We start from the raw sequence: 17779 nt of genomic DNA on the forward strand, positions 1-17779 counted from the left end.
ATAATACTACTACTACTAAATAACTGTACAGTTTTTACCAAGCTGACCAAGACAAAGTAATAGAATGAACAATATAATTTCAATACAACTAGCCAATCAAATTTGGTGAGGGCACTCAACAACAGCTGTTTTTTTTACTGTCACCAGATGTGCTGTGCGCATCGTGGCATTTGTTGCTTCAGGCTTCAGACCTGAACGACCTGAAGTTCTACAAATCTGTTACATTTTTTGATATCCTGTGTTAGCAATATAAGTACTGTAAAACTGCTGTGTTAGACTTTATACCTGTGATGCACTGACAGGTTGGTGAGATTTATAGTTGAATGTAATTAGTTACATTCAGCTGTATAATTAGTAGTATTTGGTCTTTGATATTTGTTTTGTAATTTAAGCTTTAAGGAGTTTAAGAAAAGTTTTGTATTAACTGCTTTGGATTATAGTCATTTTATACACAGGGTACCATTTTCACCGGCTCAAAAGTATTTGGACAGCTGACTAATAACCAGTTCTTTCATTGTCTCATGACAGCTTAAGCAGATAAAAGATGTGGAGCTGATAGAGTTGAGCTTTGGTAGCTGTTTGCTGGAACTCTCGACACGAGGCCCAAAGAGATTTCAGTGCAATACTTTTATTAACCCCCTTGAATTAAAATTGAAAGCCTGCACTTTAGCCACTTCTTGTTTGTTTAACGTGCAAGTAACAGGGACTACTATGGACTAGTATTCACTACTTTAGGCTATGAAAACCATATCTAATCTTTCTTTTTTGAAAACACTGTGTGTATTCCTGCTCTATTACTCTGTATACTCTCTGACTTCACACCCAGTGTTTACCATCCCATATGCATGTGTTATGTAAGTTAAATGAAAAAAGTGGTTGCTTAGTGTAGCAATGAATGACAACAAATGTGTTACAGACACTAATATTTATCAGTCCATGATGATTGCTAAAGTTCTTTTTAGCTCATGTATCAGATAGTTTATGCTGCTGTGCTATCATAATCTCCTAGTGAGAAAGTGCAGCTCAACCCATCACAGGGATCCTGACAGTCTTATTACACCTTGCCAAATGACTTTTCAGAGCCAAAATCCACATTGCTTTTTCCCACATGAAGCTACTTTTAACATCAAAGCACTCACTAAATCCAACTCCTGTCCAGAGCTTCAAACTTAGATTCACCAAATCATGTTGGCAGCATAGAGCCCAGGTTAAACAACATTTTAGGGCAAACACATTTGGTTTAACCTCTCTCATTCATGAGGAAAAGAAACAAAGTCAGTCTCAAAAGATGAGATTTTTCTGACTGTGCCTGCTGATGGGCAAGTTCACGTGTATTGTATTAACAGAGTGAGCCGTACGACTCCTCTCAGCTTGCATAGGTTTTTCACATAAAATGCAGCCAGCTTCATATTCCTTGTGGATCTTTGCTGCAGCGGTTTCAGGAAGAATTCAAGGAAAGGTCAGGACAAGAAGCACATTAGAGGTAATCTAGGTGCAGGTATGCACAGCAGACAGCTCCTTCCAAAACACACTATTCATTCTGGGCCAGCTCTGACTCGAGTAGTCAAAGTGAAAAAGATTGATCTGAGTAGCGAACAGCATGTGCTGCTGCACTAAAGACAGATGTTCAGTTTAATCAAACTATGAACATGTTAATCAAACTCTAAAAGTATCAGACGTCGAGAACTCGATGACTGATTGTAAGGTTCTAAAACACTGACATTTCAAGCTTTGGAGTTATTTATCATGGAAGTGAAAAGTCTGGGCAGCTGCCACAGTATTATCTCTGCAACAGGTGTGTTAAATTACACCTGGATTTAAGTTTAGTCCAAGACAATAAACCAAGAATGTGCTTCAGTGATAGGATGCAAGCAAAAATGTTTTGTACGCTCGCTGCTCACTGAACATCTGCCAGCATACAGAGTCCAAAATTGTGCTGAGAGAAGACTGCATGTGCTGAAGATGTTGGAATTGCACTGGATATTCATTTTCACAGGGGAGCCACCAAAGCAGCTGTCACATGCAGATGGTGGGAAAGCCAGAAAGAAATCCCTGCAGGCCTGCAGCTTTCTTTGAAGCTGTGCTACAAGCAGCGGTCACGAGAGCATAAATAAAGGCCGGCCCGCGACAGCTTTGGCCACATTAACATAGTCACCGAAACACCATTTGCACACATTTACCAAAAAGTAAACATACCCACAGCTGCCTGAAACCAAACTGTAATTACATTTCATTGCACATTAACCGTAGCATTTGTACACTACTTTCCCTCTCTGATATGCAAACATTCACATTCCTTCCCACATTTTCTGACAAACTGGCAGCATCTTTTTCTGCTGCCAGTCTGAACAACTGTTTCACCAAAATAAGTAATGATTCAGTTTTTACAGCAACTAACAGACACTTTTGTTCACCAAATACGCTGTTTTTCCAAATAAATCCAAATACAATAGAAAATCAACTGACTTATTAGAACAATGACTGAAACACAAAGAGTCACAGGAAACAGAACTGAGTTAGTCACAGCATCCGATAAAATAAACACTTTAGAAATAACCCCACAGTTCTTTCATGTTTGATGTTTAGACTCACATAAAGTGATCAAAACTTTAAATTTTGGTTGAAGTCAGTGTATTATTAACAAAGCACACAATAAAAGCAGTCATACCACCTAATGTTACACCTACAAAACTACAAAATATTTCTGCAGTATCTGCTTCCATAAAGCTCTATATTCTATTATGATTAGGAGTTAGGCCAAAGAAAGTATAAACAAGGTGAGCATGGAGTGCCTTAAAACTTTTTTTAAAATTGGCCACTAGTGGGTGGCTCCTTTGGTTGCACACACACATAGAAAAATAATTTTGGTTGTATAGTCTATGGGAAAAAATTATTCACTTGCTCTGTGACGTCAGTAAACACTTCACTGATGACTTTATGGGGTCAATTGCGAGTTTCAGGGGATGCAGAATAGAACATTAAGTCCATTCTGTAAATTATGGTTATTTTGAGTGTCATTAAGAAATATTAATGAGGATATGAACTTGAGGTTTCTGAGGTTACGTTGTTAGAGCCACTGCTGTCTCGCCACGTCTAGCTTCAAAACATCAGATGTGGCAAAAAATACTCATGACAAAGGCTTCATATCAGCACTTCACTAACCAGCGGGCGATGTCACAATACTTCCTCTCAGATATGATTGTTAGCATTAGCAGCAAATATGGATATTTTTATTAAAATAAGCAGCTGATGCAGTGAAGAAGCTCATTGACTAGTGAGCTACAACATGATTCTCACCTCTAATTATTACCTAATTATATTTCCTCTGCAGACCTTGAAGATTAAGTATTTTTTATCTTTGAGAAAAACTTTTCCCTTCTGAAATAAACCAGAAAACAGTCGACTAACATTAACAAATTATGTACATTTTACAAACGTAACGTTTGGCTGTACGCTAAAAAAATTTGACTGATATTTTAGTATGTCAGAACCAGTGAGGTGAGGAATATTGAAATATGCAAACATTGGACACCAGCACAAATATCCTATGATGCAATGAAGGATGATGCACATAACAGACATTGCTGAAATTTAGAGTAAGCGAGCTTCCTGTGAAGGGTGGCTGGAGTCACTTTTAGAGACAGGGAGAGGAGCTCAGTCATTCGGGAGGGACTCAGAGTTGCTACTCCTCCACATTGAAAGAGTCAGTTGTGGTCGGTTAGGAAAAGGCCCCAGGCCAGGACATGCTAGAGTTTCTCTCGGCTGGCTAGGGAACACCTTCTGGATGAGAGGTGATCAGGGAGAGAGATGAGTCTTGGTTTAGACTGCTGTCCCTGTGACCTGGATAAGCAGCAGAAAATTGATGGATGGATGGAACTTTTCAGTTCAGGTTAAAAACGTAGCTTCACTTTCCTAGGTGTAAATTTTTTTCTTTCTTTCCTGTGAATTTCTTATTCATCACTTGGTTCATCTGAAATATTTCCATGGTAACATGTCCAAGTGGCAACACGACTTTTAGGAAGTGAGGTTGACACACTAAGCAGGGTAAATGCTATTGTTGTTAAACCATAGCACACATTAACTACACAAAAACAATGTACTGGTTTTAACTGGCTTTGTATAAAAGAAATTCATGTATTCCTTAAAGGTGACGAAAACTTTTCATAATGTCCATCTCTGTACAACAAACGAGCTGCTGTTTTGACATGTATATGTGGTAAATTAAAAATATCACACCACTGAAAAAACGTTGAATGAGTAATCCAAAGATTTATACCAGGAAAACCTTAGTCGTGAACAAACACACCACATTATCCAGTGATTAAATCAGCACTATAAAGCAGGAACAGGCTGTGCTGCTAAAAATAGCTGAGTGTATAGCCACAAAAAGCAGCTGAATAGGAGGGGGGGTTGAAATATTTTCTGTCCTGACAATCTGAACAACATGTAAAAAACTAAACAGCTCACACTTCCCCACCAACATTCCCTGATTTCAACAACCATAACTTTCCAGTCTAATTAACCCTCGAGTGGCTGTCACACACAACGTGAGCCCTCCCCATCTCTCCTCCTAGTTAAAGCCAGGCAGCAGTGTGGTTAGCAGGGGGTCGGTTAGGGGTCGCCCACAGACAAAAATAACCTCCTGTTTGCTCACTGGCATGCCGCAGCTCATGGTGTTGTTTTGAGAATCGGGAAAGGACTTTATGTTTTGGTAGTGGATATGGAAAACCACTGACAATGATACCACACGCTCTGTGGCTCACAGCTTATGTTTAAAATCTTTGGAAGATACAAAATGATTCTTAAAAGCTAATATTTTTTTTAATAAGACTGCTAAACTATGTTGTAGCCTATGTAATAGGGTCACAGATATGTCGCGACTTAGGGAAAAAGAAGAAAGCTTCTTACTTTATGTCAGCCATAATCTTCATATTGTATTTTGATGTTTGTACCATTAATTCAAAAAGCATTTTCAGAAACCTGATTTTAGTTTAGAGTTTAGTGTGAGGCATAACCAGTGAACATGATGTCATTGAAAAGGGTTCGTGGAGGTCCCGAAGTGCAAACAAGTCATTACTCTAAACGCACCGCACTCGAACAGTCACGTAACTTTTCCATGCCTGAGTGGAAAATAAACACTTCTGCTCTTGGTATCAGATATCAGGATTTTGTTGTGCAAATAAAACACTGCCTCGAGACTTCTACAGTCACTGAAACATTTACAGAGTTTAAAAAGAAATAAAGAAAACTGATTCGGGGGACAAATATTATCTTTTTGCATTTGACACTCTTCTTTGTCAAAAACATGTCAAAACAAATTAAGATTTGCTTAACACAACATGAGATTATATTCATTTTCAAACTTGAGGGCCGAGCAGAGGGACTGCTTTTTTCAAGAAAAGGAGCTAGTTGGAGTGGTTCAATGGTTAGGATGCCTCCTGGGCACCTCAATTTGGAGGTTTTCCAGGCATGCCCAACTAGACGGAAACCCCGAGCAGACCCAGAACCCACTGAAGAGATTATAAATCTCATCTGACCTGGGAATGCATCGCGATCGCCCAGGAAGAACTGGAAAGTGTTGTTGGGGAGAAGAATATGTAGAAAACCTTGCTTAGCTACTGCCACTGCAACTCAACTTCAGATACGTGGAGGATGGATGGTTGGTTGGTTGGATGGATCTTGAACTCTTTAGAAAGACCTAATAGGGTCTGAAGTGTAACAAAGCCTCTGAGTTAGATGTTGCAGGGAGCTCAAGCTACACTGTGTTATACACACTGATATGTCTCATGGCATATACCCACCCATATTGTGGGTGGCTGTAGCTCAGGAGGTAGAGCAGGTCATCAGCTAAATGTTGGTGGTTCAATCCCTGGCTGCTCCAGTCTGTGCCAAATTATTAAAGCATCCAACATACACCATTGGATTATTATGTGTGTTAGATAGAAAGCACTCAGGGCCTGTGGATGTGAATTGGTTAATGAGACTTTGAGTGCTCCAGTAATTTAGAAAAAAAAAAAGCTATAAAAGAACCAGTCCAGCACACGCTTACAACTTGTGAGTCTATTTAAGCTGCATCTCTCCCTCTGACACATTATTTCCTACTGCCTTGTGTTTCACTGCTCCAGAATCCACCTGTAGACTCTGGGGGGATGTTTATTAATCACTTTCCAGTTTTTATGGGTATTACATTTGCAGGGAGTAATGAGCTCAATTCATAGATCCCCTAAACTCTGTTCTGATGCAGTAATAAATCAATCATTTCAATATGATATAATTTGAGAAGCTTTATCAGCTTCAAGAACAACAAAGGCTTATATTGGATGCATGAATGCATGCAGTAGTACTCTGGGATGTAGGCAGTAAACAGGCTTGTATTACAATCCCAGCAGCCTGCTTGGCCTAAATTGACACTTGCTGGGTCTGAACACTAGGATTTATTTTGTCATGTAGACCCAAGCTACAGCTGTTAAGTTTAATAATGTTTCTCTCTTTACACATAGACACAGATGCAAAAAATATCTTGAAGAAGCATATAACTGTATACATTTGTTGCAGTTCCCCCGATAAAGGGGGAATAATCCATTTTACAGATGCGTTCTGAACATTTTCTTCCTTCGACACAAATGTTCTGTCCATCAACACAACCAAGTGGTATGACTACAATTCTGCGTCCCCAGGAATAGATCAGGAATAATATTTGTCCATTGGAATAACAGGTAAGAACAACAGTGTAACTGTGGCCTCAGCCTCCAGGGAGACAGACAGACTGGAAGAACACAATCCAGACCACAAGGGAAGCATTAACTACCCTATAAATGCCAGGAATATAAAGTGTGCAGTGTTTTCAGATGAACAATGTATAATACAGCTTATACACCGAAAGCAGTAAAACGTGAGATAAATCCATCTCATTTCTGTGGAAATATGCACATCAGAAATAAAACATATAAATCACATCTCAAAACCCAACGTTTATGAAAAACCTCTCCTTGTTTTGTGTCTATCAGGATATGCTACCTCTATTCATCTACTGTCATCTCCCTGCAACTGATTTACTTCCTGACTCAGCTATGGGAAAGTTACCCTGATTACAGACATTTCCTTCCTCCCGTCTTCACAGCAATGCCTGGAATGGCTGCACTATTTACTCAGGCCCGAAGCAGTAAACTGCAGATCCCACACCCACATGGCATATGCATCATGGGTTACAAAAGCCAAGGCTTCCTTGGAGAGTGGTTCTTCCCCATCCAGACAGAAATAAAAATAATCGTTCACAAGCTATGCAATGCAGTTAGATAACCTGACTAGTTTGGTTGGCATTTCAAAGGATTTTGACTGGTTTTATTTTGACTGAATCCATGGTGCTGGTGTGGGACTTGTGACCTGACCCGAGACTGGGTTTTGTACACAAATGTCTCCAGAATGATTGTTACTCTGTGAGTAAGCACTTTGGCCTCAGGCCCACTGATGCTGTGAAATCCCTAGTGAGTGAAAAACAAAACATTCACAAACACCTACAGTATAAGTATCACAAATATCTGTTAAAAAAAAGGGAAAAAAGTTTGATTGACTGTAAAAATGTCAGGTGAAATACTCATCGGGTTCTTCTTCACTTCTCTCCTAATGTTGACCAATCCTGTGCCAGGCTTGTAACGCAGATAAAATGACTTCAGTATATTTGAATATGAAAACAGAACTGCACTTTTACACACCGTCTCTGTGAGGGAGAGGCCAGCACCTATTATATTATACCACACTACGTACTGTTTCATAATCTTTGAGGAACCACAATGGGGCAAGGGAAGTGAGGGGTGGAGCTCCCGCAGTGCAGCATTGTGATGGTTTTATTATGTACTGGCACACCAGGACATTCTTGTTCTTTTGGATGAGATAGGATTTGTGCAGTTTTAATACACCAACACATTTATATGAATGCAAACACAAAACGTTTCCATGCACAGAATTTGCTGAGAAGGCTCGATCTAGCGATGATCATATTTAAGACTCTTAAAGTTTTGAATAATGCATCAGTTGGCCTTCTGGTCTCTTAAAGAATCTTTTTCACTGAGGTGATGAAAGGATGCAACATGAAGCAAAGATCGCATATTTAAAACTCCACCGTGTGGAGCATGGAGCTCTAGAAAGGTTCAAACATCACAAATAGAAGTCAGCTGAATGACACTGCCATCTAGTGGAATAATCAGAGAGAGGATGAGCAAGAAGAAAGCCATTATCAATGTCCTGTTACTCGGGAGCCATATGTGCCCCACAGCAAACAATGATGTGATTTATGCAGAATTGAAACTTGAAACCAAAAGCAGCTGCAGCATCATGCTTCTATTCATCTGAGACACGACACAAGCGGCCAAACATGTTTTTCATTTTACCTTTCAAATTAGCATGAAAAGCAATAAGTGGTAGAAGATACACCAGATACACCATGGACTCTCACTCCAAAGATGAAAGCATAAATTACAAAGCTGTGTTGAATATTGGCCACATGTACTTCAGAATTTTTCACATCTAATGTGGAAATGGGCACGTTCAGCCAAGTGGGGGTGCAATTTTAAAACCAAATTAATTTCTTAAGTGAGCACAAGCTGCACGAATGTGAATTAGTTCTACGGGGATGAGCAAGCTGGAAATTGAGTGGATAATGATCAGTAGTATGATCGTGTAGCTGCTTTTTGTGAGATGTTCTTTGCTTTATTAATTATCCAAAAAAGACAATCTTTATGTCAGCCTTCAGAGCTTATTTACATGTAAAAATGAATGCAGTGATTAGATTGAGGACTAACATCATGTATCTCTTGCTTTTCCTCTCATGCTTGGATTTAATCACAGACACAAGGGGGCAGTGAAGTCTTTAAGAGCAGCAGCTTGTCATCTGGCTTTGAATAGAGGAGGTTAAAATTATATCTGAAGTGTTGCTCGGTGCCACAGAGCGATAATTTTAAAATCTTTTTCAGTACATATGCCCTCCATCAGCTCTGCCCTAAATATGGATCCAAGTATGAAGCTACAAGAGTGTGATGATAATATTAGTCAGTGATTTTCTCCCTCGGAGGCAAATTGTGGGAGTGACTCCATCAAGATTCTGCGGGATGTTATCTGTTCTATAACTATATTAAAATTACCACGAGGTACGCCTGCTTGGGATAATTCTTCTCAAATTTGCACTCACATCTATTTCAGTCATTTTGATGTGTTATTTTTATGAAGTTTGAAAAAGAATGATTAAAAGTTTCATTATGTATGTCAGGATGGCTTAAATTTTTTGTAAGAATCTCATATATAGGGCGATGGATGTCAGCTCCTTTCAGCACACTAAATGACTTCACTTCAAATACAGCTAAGAGGAATAGTGAGTGCTGTGCAAAAGTCTTGATCCAGCTGTCATTTCTTTACATTTTGCTTCTAAGGAGCCAGATTTCTTCTTGAGCAATAAATCTCCAGGTCTTTTAATGTTTTCCTTTGGACATTGGCTGCTATTACACTCATTTTCAGTCCAGTTCTTATACCTGACAATTGTCAGGGATGTTTTTTCAAAGTGCTTTAAAATGACCTATAAAGCTTTAAAGCATAAAAAGGCGCCTAACTCAAGAGATGAAGTAGAGTTCTGTCTACAAATAACAGACAAAATAACCAGTTATTAATAGCTGTTTAGATTTGAATTCAAAATCCTGCTCCTCACATATAAGGTCTTAAATAAGCGGGCCCCATCTTATCTTAATGACCTTATAGTACCATATCCCCCCATTAGAGCACTTGGCTCTCACACTGCAGGCTTACTTGTTGTTCCTAGAGTATTTAAAAGTAGAATGGGAGAGAGAGCCTTTAGTTTTCAGGCCCCTCTTCTGTGGAACCAGCATGTCAGTTCGACGAAACAATTATAGGACACAAGAAGAAGCGGAAGGCCTAAAAAACTCTCCAATATATCTGAAAGTAATGTCCTTAAAAAACAGGAAAAAACAAATCCAGTAAAGCCCTGACACGGAACCTAATGAATCACGACCATCTACTATTTGTTGAAGCCTCAGAAATGTTCTTGGTGAAAAGGTGGCTATTAACCAGCCATTTTGAAGGAAGGGAAATGGAGAGCAAAGCCTTAAGTATAACAAATTACACAACAACTAGAGTAAAAATTGATGACAACAGCACTTCTGGAGTGAAGAATCAAAATGCGAAGGTTTTGCTTCAAATAATGTTCAGTATGTACAATAACACCTTTATTTCAAAATCACACATATACTGGTAAAACTCTGACAAAATGAAATTGCAAACCGTTTCTCTTAATGTCACATTTCGCAAAGCAAGCAAACAACGTGTAAAGAAACATGTCCAAAAAACATAAAAAATGTGGTTTCATATTAGCAGCAATATCCTGCTCCATGACTAAAATCAATCTCAGTAACCACAGGATTCGGTGTAGTTTTTCAAAGCCACTGGTGGCTTTTAAAAGCTGCGTCCATGCTAAATTGAATAGAGTCCTTTCAGTTTTAAACAGTCCGTTGCTCTCTCTCCATGGATACAGTTGTGTTTGCAGGGTTGCAGTGGTGATTAAGGCATATACAAATAAGCCGGACTCAGCCTGAAGCCCTCTGATTGTAAATGTCAAAACTATTTGAGAGGTAGGACACTGCCATTTGGCAAAAGCGCCACCAGAGTCACTGAGGTTTCCGAGCGTCTATCATCTCGAGAAGCACAGCGTTTGTTTTAAATAGATAAGCGTTGACAGGTTGATATAAAATCCCTCTGGGTACAGCTTATTAGCCCTGTTCTTGTTTCCATTTATGGCATTTAGTTTTTAGTTGTTCATCGAATTCCCACAATAAGCCAACGCTATAATTGAAACAGCACATTCGCACTGTAATCAGGTTTTTTAAGGGGTGTTTTGCAGATTGTGATTTTCTGTGTCATTTGTTTTTGCACCCTGGAAGTCTGTATTCAATTTAATTCAACTGAATAATCAGTACAAATAAATACTACCTTCCAAAGAGCCCCACTTATATAAGTATATTAAAAACCTAACACAAGCAACTTTAATTAAAAATGGCTTCAGTGAATCAGCTTTGTTTTTTTCTATTAGCTATTATTTTGACAGCTGTTTTCTTAATTAAATGATGCATCATGTTGTCTCTCAGTTTTAGGCAGACTGCAGTTTAAAGATGACAAGTTCCAGTTTTACAAAGCATAAAACTACTGGATCAATTCCAAAAGCAGCTATTTTCTGTTAAAGAACTAGTCAGTCATTTCAGCTTTAACAAGACTATGTCTGATGTGAGCTTTTGAAAGAGTGCAAACCTTTATGCAATGTTTGTTCTGGGCATTTAGTTTGTCCATGTGAGCCAGTAATTAAGATATGGAACTACGGAGACCCTTTGTAGAGTTCAGCCTATGTCCAAAGTGGTACTGAGTCAGTTATATTCAGAGGGTTATAGGTGATTTAGGAAAACAGAAATCTTTAATAAGTCTCAAAATATCACCAAGTGGCCACAGTGGTACTTTCAGCATCTTGTCTGAACCCCTTGTACAGAAATAATATGAGCTAAATGGTTCTGATAACTACTGATCAGTGCGCAACAGCTTGGAGTAATTTTACCCCCAAAACAGAACAACTTCATCTGGGGTGCTGGCTGGTTTTCTCACATGAACTGCAAACGTAATTTTTGCCGACTGAGATCAGTCTTAAACATTAACTGCATTCTTCTGTGACCATTCTCTGGTATAAAAGACATGTTTGTTGTCTTGCTGCATGAGCCTCTTTCGCTTGAGATTCAGTCGTGGCATTTTCTTTTTGAATTTTCTTGTATAATTCAAAATTCAATTCTCCATCAGTGGTGGCAAGCCGTCCATGCCCGGTGCATCAAAACAGGTCTAAACAATGATGCTAACATCACCCTTTTTCATAGCTAGAATGCATCTGAGCACCAGACAAGGTTTTATTTTGGTGTTATTCATTCGATCATTTATTCTTTTCATTTATAAAAGGCTAATCAAACTACTTTCTGGTCTGTCCATGTGATTTTTTGCAAACTGCACTTTGGTAACAGTCTTTTTATTTTTTGGAGAGGAGTACATGGCATGGCTTTGTCCTTGCACCCCTGCAAGCCACATCTTTCAGCACTTTCCTGATTGTGAACTTGTGAATACAAATGGCAGTATTCCTTTAAAATCAAAAACATGCACAATCTATATAATGACTACACACATTAAGAAAGACAAAACTCAAGTGACAAAATATAGACAGACAGTACAGGGCACAAACTTCAGTTTACTGAAACGCTGCATGAGCGATTCCACTTTAAAAACTGTTTCATTTTAAAATGATCCCAATCAGGATCCAGTTTGACTTCTGAACCGAAACCCTGTTTGTCCAAATGAGCATTTGGCTTTTGCAGTTTCAAATAGATGCTCCACATGTTACTGAAACCAAAGCTTTTGGAGATCACTGAGCATGGGAAGCCCGATTATGTAAGCATTTGTATGGCAGTCAGTCTCTAATAAATTTAAATGCATGCATGTTGCTAAAGCAACCTTGGTTACCTTTTTTAATATATTTAATATATTTGTTTCTCAATTTTCAGATGTGAATGTAAAATAAGGCCCAAATATCATACTTTATATCTTAAACCTCCTCTACGAATTGCACATAAATATTTACATTTAATGTATTGGCTTCTTTTAAGGACCCAGTCCTGGAAAAAAAGCAAAATGACACTGTTTTCTTAATGCTGTGTGTGAGATATGCTTTCAAACCATGCTGATATGAACCATAAATCATGCAACAGTCAATCCATTTCTGTCTGATACATATCACCGTATTGTTGACATAAGTCTTGAAAATCTGCTCCAAGACATGACTGTGAGTAGATAATTTATCTATAATTTAAGCACACCAACAACTGACTCCAATGAACTCTGTGGTTCAGTGATCTTTGTAGACCCCTCCTGAGGAGGGTAACACAGTCTGTTTGAGTGTGGATGGAGTCTAAACTCTTTAGAGATGATTCTGCAACATGTTTCAGCCTGAAGACGACCGGCAAGAGTCCAGAAACCTGATTCATAAATAAACTAAGATGTCGATTCATGATTTAGTTCACAATCAGAATCGCTGCTAATTTTCCAGATTTCCATCTTTATGCCACTAACGGATGTTATTTTCTCTTAATAAGTACACGAACAAGCCTAATATCGATTTCATTTTCTTAATCTCTAACGGGTTTAATAAAGACCCTGTAATAATGAGCAATTTCATCATACCAGACCACAAAAATTAGATCTGTTTAGACTGTCTGAGAAAACATCATAAAAATAGCTGTGATGCCAACAGCTGTCAGTTTCAATACAACACCAACGAGCACCTTTAGCAATAAAGCTTTAAAAACATTGGGCAGAGGTAAAGGCAGGGCTGAATATATGACACGGAAAAGAAAATTTGCAACAAAAAATAAATAAATAAATAAATAAATAAATGTCAATCTTTGCCGCCTTGAAATACCATCCCGACACGGGCTTGGTGAAATAAAAGCACAATTTGTCGTAAATGTAAAAGTTGTCTAGCCCTGACAACAGTTGAACAGCTTGATCACATTGTAAAGAAGTGTGACAAGCAACACTCACCAGCTTGTTAAAGCTTTCCTGATCTATGAAAGGCATCTGCTCTGTCCACATGCAAACAGAAAATATAAACAGAGCAATAAAGACACAGCAAATACGTCTAGACATAAGTGAGAGGCATTAAAGGCTGTTGGTGAAGCACTGTTAACGAGGCTGTCTGCAGATCTGGGTGTTTTCAGATACTATTTGCAGATTATGATGGGCTGGGCAGACCTGAGTCTTTCCCTCAAAGGTCAAATTTAGCCTCAATTTGATTTGAGTAACCCAGCCAAGTGTCTGCTCAGTGTGTGCAAGTGTGTGTGTGTTTGTGTGTGTGTGTGCGTGCACTGCTGCCAAATTCTCCCAGAGAGCATGTCAGGGAGATCAGCTTTGCTCCAGTAAAATGTGTGAGCTGAAAATAGGCCTGATCGAAGAATAGTGTTTCATATTACAGTGCACAGGAGACCCATGCAGCTAAAGCTCTTGCTGATGTCCTCTTCACTTTTCTGGACTGAGGTCTCCACTTCTCATGAACAGCACACTGTGGACTCTAACAGGACACCAGGCAAGGTCACATTATCACCACAGGGAAGTAAAAGAAGCCAAGGACAGGGAGCTGCACAGATACTAAATGATCTGTCAAAAGAACCCTTGACCTATAGATTACTTGAAAGGTGCTTTAACTTGTTTGTTTTGGCTCGTGACCTCAAACAGGAATTAATTATTCGACATCATTTTAAAGTAGGTCATAAACATGCAGGTCCACAGTGCTGTCTTTTGGCACAATTGTTTTCTATTCTTATTACAATGCGTGACTTTGCTTCTTACACTTGTGCTTTGAAAGACTCTAAAAATAATCAAAGAAGCCACAAGCACATTGCACATAGTAAAGGGCATTTTATGGGGCTGCTCACCCGGGAGCAGACTGGACAGACATCCAGACATTAGTGCTATAGTTGAGTCACAATTCTCTGGGATATATGCCAAGGCTGGCAACCCATTTCTGGATATCTCTGCTGTCGCAGGTCCACAGTCTTTTCCCTCCAAGCATCTAATGTTCCAGCACCAAAAAGCAATATGTCCCCCCCCTCCACAGACCTACATATCTGGGTCTCTCACACATAATGCATCGCCTGCAGCAAGAGTGTTTTTGAATGGCAAGGTGAATACTCAATGACATCTGAAAATAACCACCTACAGCAGTGATTCTTGGAAAAGAAGAACAATTTTCTACAGTAGAGCTATGATTGTACATTTTTTCAGTTCTATTGAACTTTCAGACAAGTGGAAGTTGAGTGTTCTGGGTTAGTGATTATTAAAAGTGCATGTTATGAGGAGGAGATGGAGCACTTAGATCAAACATTAACTTAAGATTAAAAAAGACGGTTAATTAAAAAAAAGAATTAGTTGATCACATTCTATACATACAGCTTTTATAGCTATATAAATAACTGACCAGACAAGTACCCAAATACATTGCAAAATTGCTGTTGAATGGAAAGAGTTGCTTCTTGGACTTTGAAGCCATCCGACACACTTTCCACAAAAGTATTTTGCTCAAATGATCCCAAACACCCTAGCAAAACTACATCAGAATCGCTGTGGGGAAAAAGGTGTGAGCTGTGCATAAAGGTAAGGGTGTAAACATTTGTTTATGCACATCCATTATGAAGTGCCTTGAGGTGACTGTTGTTGTGATTTGGCAGTATAAAAATAAAACTGAATTGAAATTGAATTAAATTGAAAACTGAAGTGATCTCTTAGCTGAGCTGGCGTTTTGCAGCATAATTTTATTGAGGTAACCGAGGTGCAAGAGGTTCACAGTAACTGGAACACTATCCTACACTGTTAAAAAAAACATCTTAAAAAAACAGTAATATTCCGGCAGCTTCCTCATAAAAATATGTTTTTTTCCAGTAATGACAATACAGTTTGTTGCCCTAATTTTACATGGGATCTTGCCTTTTCAAGTGATTTTAGACATCAAATTAAGAACATTTTAACGTGATCAAACAATGAAATTACCTATAAACAAGGTCAATGAATGTGGCAATATGAATCATAATACGTAAATGTACAGAAATATACAGTTAACAGATGGCTTAAATAATAATGGATTGCATGCCCTGGGACAGACTGACAGAGGCGAGGCTGCCATATCACACCATCAGCCCTTCTGGCCATCACCAGTAGGTGAAGAGTCTTGACCACAAACACAATACCGAGAGTGTCTAAGCCGGGGCTCGAACCGGCAACCTTCTGATCACAAGGCGAATTGCCAAGTCTTGAGCCACGATCGCCCTAAATTGTAATAATAATAATAATACTTATGTGATGTAACACAAGCTTATAGGAATCATGTTATATACTTTTCCATAGCATTACATTTGAATTCAACAGTTCAATCTTTTAAATAACGGACAGATATTTGTGAAATCATGATACATTTGTGAATGTATTTTAACTATCTAAATATGCATATGTACAGACAGATACATTTAATAATCATGAAAATTATTTTTTATTACATTACAGTGATTTAACGTTAATTTACATTTGAAATGTGAACTCACAGTCTATTTACGTAACTTTAATGATATTCTAGAAGAACAGAGCAAAACTGTAAAATGCACAGTAAAATACTTTTATATTAGGATTTTTTCCTACAGTGCAGCCATACCCACGACCTTGTGGTTGTTAGTTCACATTCATTGGCCGATGCTTAGCGTCATGTTATTATGTGTCCCAACATCCAATGGCATGTCACATTGTTTTCATGGCCACACCCTCACCCCAGGTGCAGAGGCCTATTTCTGTTCAGGAATGTTGTGAATACTTTGAGATTTATATTAATTGCAATTCCTACCTCTACATTTATTTTTAAAAATATATAATTAGCACAGCGTGGCCGTGCAATGTTTTATATGTTTTTTTTTAGTTTTTATTCCTATTAATTATATTTTCACTTGTTACCTCTGAATTATTGAATCAGACCTAGATGACATGAAATTTTCAGCACAATTATAATTCAAATACTCCTTTAATTATTGATTATTCTCATTAATTTTCGATCATTTTATATATTTTTCCATAGTATTACATTTGACTTTAACAGATCATTCTCTCACATAACAGCTAAATATTTGTGAAATTATGATACATTTCTGAATGTATTTTTACAATCTAAATATGCATATGTACAAAAAATATATTTAAAAAACAAGTAAATTGTGTTTTACTATATTTACAGTGATGTTATGTTATTTTACCTTTGACATGTAAAATCACAGTCTACTTATGTAAATTTAATGATATTCTAGAAAGACAGTACAAAACTGTAAAATATACAGTAAGATACTTTGACATTACTATTTTTTGGAACAGTATAAATCTAGTGTCACTTCCCAGATGATCTGTTGGTTAAAGGAATTTTGGAAGGTTGCATTTGTACATCTGATTGTTTCTCACTGCAGATCTGTTGAGTACCAGAGAGTATCGAAATACTTTTTAATCCTGCCAAAACTAATGTATTTCTATCATTTTTGAGACCTTTTAGTGAGCTTAATGCTTCTAAATTGATTATGACCAAGACAGCTCTGCTAAATGCCAGCTTTCTTTAAGGTCACCAAGTTACACAACAACAAAAGCAAACAAACATTAAGTGTAAAGTAATCTCATGTAGTCAGAGAAATAGTGCTAATAGGTAGATGCTTCTTATTTTAAATCACACCAAACTAACCAGCAGCTGCATGTGTCCTTAAACCTATTAGATAAACATGCATGATACCATAGATGGATGGTACTTTTCCAAAATATCCACATTTTGCTATAAGACAAGTTTCAGTAACATTAAATTAAGGTATATTATTGCATATCACAGCTTATTAAAATGTTATAGTAATATGTAATATACATAGCTATAAGCCTAGCTGACCTATTAGAAAACATTGCAAGTCAGGGAGAAAGCTTCTTCAACTTTGTCTGCTTGACACAGACAGACTGTAGCAGCCAGACGAGTATTACTCCCAGTGGTCAGGAGGCTCATTATCCCCTGTGAAGCTCATATAGTTAGAAGAGAGGTGAACTCTCATTCTGGTATAATGAGCTTGGCATCCCGATGGAGACTTGCATGAAGCCGGCCAACTCAGAACAAATCAGCCACCCTGTTGCTTCACAGATG

This window comes from Rhamphochromis longiceps, linkage group LG4, assembly GCF_057381845.1.
Source record: "Rhamphochromis longiceps isolate RC_006_pf linkage group LG4, R_longiceps_female_GT1.1, whole genome shotgun sequence".
NCBI classification, from domain to species: Eukaryota; Metazoa; Chordata; class Actinopteri; order Cichliformes; family Cichlidae; genus Rhamphochromis; species Rhamphochromis longiceps.